Below are 6,829 nucleotides of genomic sequence, written 5' to 3'. Positions count from 1 at the left end.
AGCATTAATATATATTAAAATTTTATGAAATAAAATGTTTTAAAAAATAATGGGATTAGTTTCTATGGGTCTGAGATGATGTCAGAATGACATAACTAATATAAGGAATGAGATGTATAATAATTTTTAGAAATCAAATTTTTTAAAAAATAATGTACGTTTCATGGGTCTGATATGATAATTGACAGAAATATTTAATATGTTAAATTAATATTCTATAATTTTCCATTTCAGAAGAACTATGAATTTTTTTTTTGTTTAAGCATAATATTATTGGGCCATATTATTGTATAAGGTTAGATTACAAAAATGTTAGAGCTTAAATTACAAATTAATTACTTAGGTACCAAAGAAAACTAAAATAAAATTCTTCTTATGATGAATTCAATTTGGCTTTGAATCCTTGTATTATAGCTAGTGTTCTTGTTTATGGGCTCTTCTTGATGGGATATTTTTTGCAGTTTTTGATTTCCAGCAATTGAGGTTGTCTTGGTAAGAACCAGAAGTTACCATTCTTCATCTAAAACACAATATGATTAATATGTGTACAATTAAGTCCCTACAGTAAATAGCGTGAAAATTGGGAATTGAATATGATTGATTAAAATGATTGCTATAGAAATGGACTTAGATTGAAATTGTGTGATATATTCAATGCTTTATAGTAATAAAGATATTTTAAATTTTTCAAAATATCATATAAACATATTATGAATTAGAAATATTGTAATTAAATAAATCAATTTTGTAAAACCAATGGCAAGAATTTCTTGGGTTTTAGAAAATAACAAAATGATGTATTTAATATCAAATAAAATGACTTATATTGGAACATTCAAGCCAGTAAAAAAGTCATGATTTTTTATTTTTAAAAATTTCATATAAATATAAGGAATTACATGAATAAAACTTTTAAAAAATCAAGTTTTTAATACAATTGGCAATTTGGTCTGAAATGATGACAGAATGACTTAATTAATATAAGCATTAATATATATTAAAATTTTATGAAATAAAATGTTTTAAAAAATAATGGGATTAGTTTCTATGGGTCTGAGATGATGTCAGAATGACTTAACTAATATAAGGAATGAGATGTATAATAATTTTTAGAAATCAAATTTTTTAAAAAATAATGTACGTTTCATGGGTCTGATATGATAATTGACAGAAATATTTAGTATGTTAAATTAATATTCTATAATTTTCCATTTCAGAAGAACTATGAATTTTTTTTTTGTTTACGCATAATATTATTGGGCCATATTATTGTATAAGGTTAGATTACAAAAATGTTAGAGCTTAAATTACAAATTAATTACTTAGGTACCAAAGAAAACTAAAATAAAATTCTTCTTATGATGAATTCAATTTGGCTTTGAATCCTTGTATTATAGCTAGTGTTCTTGTTTATGGGCTCTTCTTGATGGGATATTTTTTGCAGTTTTTGATTTCCAGCAATTGAGGTTGTCTTGGTAAGAACCAGAAGTTACCATTCTTCATCTAAAACACAATATGATTAATATGTGTACAATTAAGTCCCTACAGTAAATAGCGTGAAAATTGGGAGTTGAATATGATTGATTAAAATGATTGCTATAGAAATGGAATTAGATTGAAATTGTGTGATATATTCAATGCTTTATATTAATAAAGATATTTTAAATTTTTCAAAATATCATTTAAACACATTATGAATTAGAAATATTGTAATTAAATAAATCAAGTTTATAAAACCAATGGCAAGAATTTCTTGGGTCTTAGAAAATAACAAAATGTTTTTTTTAATATCAAATAAAATGACTTATATTGGAACATTCAAGCCAGTAAAAAAGTCATGATTTTTTATTTTTAAAAAAATTTAAATTAATATAAATAAGGAATACATGAATAAAACTTTTAAAAAATCAAGTTTTTATACAATTGGCAATTTGGTCTGAAATGATGACAGAATGACTTAATTAATATAAGCATTAATATATATTAAAATTTTATGAAATAAAATGTTTTAAAAAATAATGGGATTAGTTTCTATGGGTCTGAGATGATGTCAGAATGATTTAACTAATATAAGGAATGAGATGTATAATAATTTTTAGAAATCAAATTTTTTAAAAAATAATGTACGTTTCATGGGTCTGATATGATAATTGACAGAAATATTTAGTATGTTAAATTAATATTCTATATATTTCCATTTCAGAAGAACTATGAATTTTTTTTTTGTTTACGCATAATATTATTGGGCCATATTATTGTATAAGGTTAGATTACAAAAATGTTAGAGCTTAAATTACAAATTAATTACTTAGGTACCAAAGAAAACTAAAATAAAATTCTTCTTATGATGAATTCAATTTGGCTTTGAATCCTTGTATTATAGCTAGTGTTCTTGTTTATGGGCTCTTCTTGATGGGATATTTTTTGCAGTTTTTGATTTCCAGCAATCGAGGTTGTCTTGGTATGAACCAGAAGTTACCATTCTTCGTCTAAAACACAATATGATTAATATGTGTACAATTAAGTCCCTACAGTAAATAGCGTGAAAATTGGGAATTGAATATGATTGATTAAAATGATTGCTATAGAAATGGACTTAGATTGAAATTGTGTGATATATTCAATGCTTTATAGTAATAAAGATATTTTAAATTTTTCAAAATATCATATAAACATATTATGAATTAGAAATATTGTAATTAAATAAATCAAGTTTTTAAAACCAATGGCAAGAATTTCTTGGGTTTTAGAAAATAACAAAATGATGTATTTAATATCAAATAAAATGACTTATATTGGAACATTCAAGCCAGTAAAAAAGTCATGATTTTTTATTTTTAAAAATTTCATATAAATATAAGGAATTACATGAATAAAACTTTTAAAAAATCAAGTTTTTAATACAATTGGCAATTTGGTCTGAAATGATGACAGAATGACTTAATTAATATAAGCATTAATATATATTAAAATTTTATGAAATAAAATGTTTTAAAAAATAATGGGATTAGTTTCTATGGGTCTGAGATGATGTCAGAATGACTTAACTAATATAAGGAATGAGATGTATAATAATTTTTAGAAATCAAATTTTTTAAAAAATAATGTACGTTTCATGGGTCTGATATGATAATTGACAGAAATATTTAGTATGTTAAATTAATATTCTAAAATTTTCCATTTCAGAAGAACTATGAATTTTTTTTTTGTTTACGCATAATATTATTGGGCCATATTATTGTATAAGGTTAGATTACAAAAATGTTAGAGCTTAAATTACAAATTAATTACTTAGGTACCAAAGAAAACTAAAATAAATTTCTTCTTATGATGAATTCAATTTGGCTTTGAATCCTTGTATTATAGCTAGTGTTCTTGTTTATGGGCTCTTCTTGATGGGATATTTTTTGCAGTTTTTGATTTCCAGCAATCGAGGTTGTCTTGGTATGAACCAGAAGTTACCATTCTTCGTCTAAAACACAATATGATTAATATGTGTACAATTAAGTCCCTACAGTAAATAGCGTGAAAATTGGGAGTTGAATATGATTGATTAAAATGATTGCTATAGAAATGGACTTAGATTGAAATTGTGTGATATATTCAATGCTTTATATTAATAAAGATATTTAAAATTTTTTAAAATATCATATAAACATATTATGAAATAGAAATATTGTAATTAAATAAATCAAGTTTTTAATACAATTGGCAATTTGGTCTGAAATGATGACAGAATGACTTAATCAATATAAGTATTAATATATATTCAAATTTTATGAAATAAAATGTTTTGAAAAGTAAAGGGCGTAATTTCATGGGTGTGAGAGGATGACAGAATCATTTATTATATATCAAATTTAATAATTGATATCAAAACAGTTAAGTTAATAAAAAAATATATATTTTTCCCGTTTTAAAATTTCATTAGATAAACACCTTACATATAGAAATATTATAATTTAAACAAAAAGTTTTTAAAATTCATTGGAAAAGTTTTTAGGGTTGATTCTGACAATTGTATGACTTTTTAATCATTTAATTTAGAGATAGATTCTTGAATGAATTGAAAGATTAATGTATGTTTAAAAATAAAAAGTTTTACTTTTTTAAGATTTCAAATAAAAATAATTTGAATTTGAAATGTTTTTTTTTTAAGAAACCAAGTATAAAATCAATATAATTTAGTAATTTTTTTTTTATATGGTTTCTAAAGTTTCTTGAATTTTCTTTTTTGCAATTTAAAAAAAAATAAATAAAGGACCTATATATTTATATTTTCCAGTTTCGCAGTTGATCATTCTTTTTAGTTTGTTTATTTTATGAAATTTAGAAAATATGTAACACATTTACGTATAATGTAGAAGAAAGTTTACAAATATATGGTATAACAATGCTATCATTTACCTTCAAAATCCATAACAAATATTAATAATTAATAGGCTAGAAGTATCAAATTGATAAGTGATAACTGATATAATTAATAAAATGTATTCTGATATACTTTATTTTAAACAGTTTTATAGTTTTAATTCGTTATTTTTATTATACTATTAGTTCGTAAATCTTTGTTGATATAAATGATAACTAATAATTTATTCATTACTAATATTCTCTGTGTAAAGTCAATATATTATTCTTATCATCTCACTCCAACGTATTTAATTGAAGAAAAAATATGTTTCAATATTTCATTTAAACATTTTATGAAAAGTAAAATTGTCGATTTGAACATAAGGTAAAATTCCATTTTAAAATTAATGGTACGTATTAGTTACAAGTGAGTGAGTTGAATGTTGACTTATTTATTAACGATTCAAAATTAAAATTGTTTATTTTTACAGTTATTACAATATACGATATGGTTTTTAGCTTTTTCAAAATGTAATAGGGATATATCCTGTTTAAAGTAATATTATAAAATGGTTGGGATTTTTCTTACGGGTCTTACATCATAAAATTAAAATAAAATTCTACTTACCGCCTCAATCATATTTTCCACTCTGTGTTGGGTTTTCTTTTTTATAGCTTTTGTACTTATTGCTGGGTGCTACTCGATAAGTTATTTCCATAATATTGGTTCTACTGCTGGTAAGGTTATTCTGGAATTACCCAGCGGTTTCTCTTTTCAATCTATAACAGAATAAGTTTTTTTTTGTGTTCACTGACTTCCCTACAGTTAATGTAATAGCTTATTATATACTTTAATAGTGTAGTTAAATTAAATCAGTCTAGTCCCTAATTGTTTATGCAACTTTGTCGGGGCGGAAAATCTGCTTGAAAAATTTAATCCACATTTGACAATATATGCGCGGTTCCAGCTGTAGTTGTTACTGCGGTAGTTGCTGGGTCTCTCTGTAAAATAATGTTGGTATTTATCGGGACGCTTCAACTATACCACAATACAGCTTTGTGCTCTGATATCCTATAATAAGTACAATACATGTAGGTAAGTATTAAAAATGTCACGCCTCAAAAATACAGAACAATAATAAGGATGAAATTAAACATGGTGAGTTTGAATAAGAACCGATGCCATCTGCGTCTGCGTAGTTATGTTAATATTGTAAGAGCAATGTACTAGAGGCTTAAAATCAATGACAGCGATAGAATAATATCATTTATCAGAAACTAACAAAACAATAAAAATACACTGAAATATTCTTACCGGTTATTTCACAACCATTTTCGGTTGCTCATACGTTATTCATAAATAATTTCGAGTTTCGACAGACGAATGTCGATGAGATTTTTTGAAATATATTTTAGGCAATCAGGCACTGTTCCAAAAATCGTAGAATATAATTGTTTTATATTATTTTGTTCATTATTAGTGATGGTTTTTTATTTAAAATAATAATATTTATTCGTTACTATCTTTATCAATTATCAGTTTATCACTAGCTACATTAAATTTACGTCCAAACCACGGTCATATAATATATTATATTAGTGTTATCACAGCAACTATTCATCAAACTACTTGTAAAAAACTCTAAGTAAAAAAAAATCAAATCTTTAAGCAATAAGCATAAAGCATTATAAAGATATGATTTTATAAATATATTCTAAGTTGATTGACTTAAAGTACACATATTTTGCATCAATAATCTATTTACTTGGGCACTTGGCGAGAAATTGTATATTTAGGTAGGTACTTAATATGAAATAGCACACGAAATTACGTAAACTAAATAAACAAACGGCATTAGAAGTCCATAATAATTTAAAATATTATAATATAATTGATATTTCTACTCAAAATAACTTCTCGCCAAGTAAATACATTATTGAAACAAAATAGTGTACTTTAAAGTTTAAAGTAGGTAATTAGTTAGGTCCGGTTAAAAAAACTCAACATTTACTCAGTTTAAATACGTAACTCCTGCTTCGGGATAACATACACTATCGTGTCATCGCTATATTTGTTTTACTTAGTTAAAGCCACGACCGTGGCACTGGATTTGATGTTTTAATATTATAATTTATTAATGTAGGTACCTATAATAGGTTTCATTTTTTACTTTTATTGCCTGATAATATACCTACCCATTACATATTATCGTATTTGTTATTATATAGTAAATATACAGGTAGGTATGTGCAAGGCAAAACCGTCAAATGATAATTAGTTAGAATATCTATTAATGTAGGGATAATGAAGAAATAAGAGTCGTAATTTAATTGTCACCATGGACAATGTTAGCAACAATAAATAATATAGACAGTTCTGATTGTAGATAACCAGTTACCACAACGGGGAAGAGTTCAGAACAGTACGTGAAACTGACATTAGCGCTATATAAATCTATGATAGATAAAATATATT

The 6,829-nt window shown here is 24.5% G+C and overlaps 1 protein-coding gene across 42 annotated transcripts in view; it reads right to left on the bottom strand.

Moving 5' to 3' along the window:
- The window catches only part of LOC114131616 (RNA-binding protein squid-like), a 16,795-nt gene extending 10,984 nt beyond the window's left edge, over positions 1-5,811 (bottom strand). For 4 of the 42 annotated variants that reach the window (XM_050205412.1, XM_050205397.1, XM_050205389.1 and 1 more), the window contains exons 1-6: positions 5,204-5,425; positions 4,982-5,133; positions 3,300-3,472; positions 2,317-2,489; positions 1,331-1,503; positions 348-520 (exon numbers count right to left, since the gene is read on the bottom strand). The gene's annotated coding sequence lies outside the window, so the exon portion shown is untranslated. Of the gene's footprint in view, positions 1-339; positions 521-1,322; positions 1,504-2,308; positions 2,490-3,291; positions 3,473-4,981; positions 5,134-5,203; positions 5,426-5,668 lie in introns of those variants that run through there. The other 38 variants (XM_050205413.1, XM_050205417.1, XM_050205405.1 and 35 more) reach the window with 33 other exon arrangements.
- Between the last annotated feature and the right edge of the window lie 1,018 nt (positions 5,812-6,829).

Source organism: Aphis gossypii, chromosome X (genome assembly GCF_020184175.1).
Source record: "Aphis gossypii isolate Hap1 chromosome X, ASM2018417v2, whole genome shotgun sequence".
Lineage (NCBI taxonomy): Eukaryota > Metazoa > Arthropoda > Insecta > Hemiptera > Aphididae > Aphis > Aphis gossypii.
This window is presented reverse-complemented; position numbering and strand designations above follow the sequence as displayed.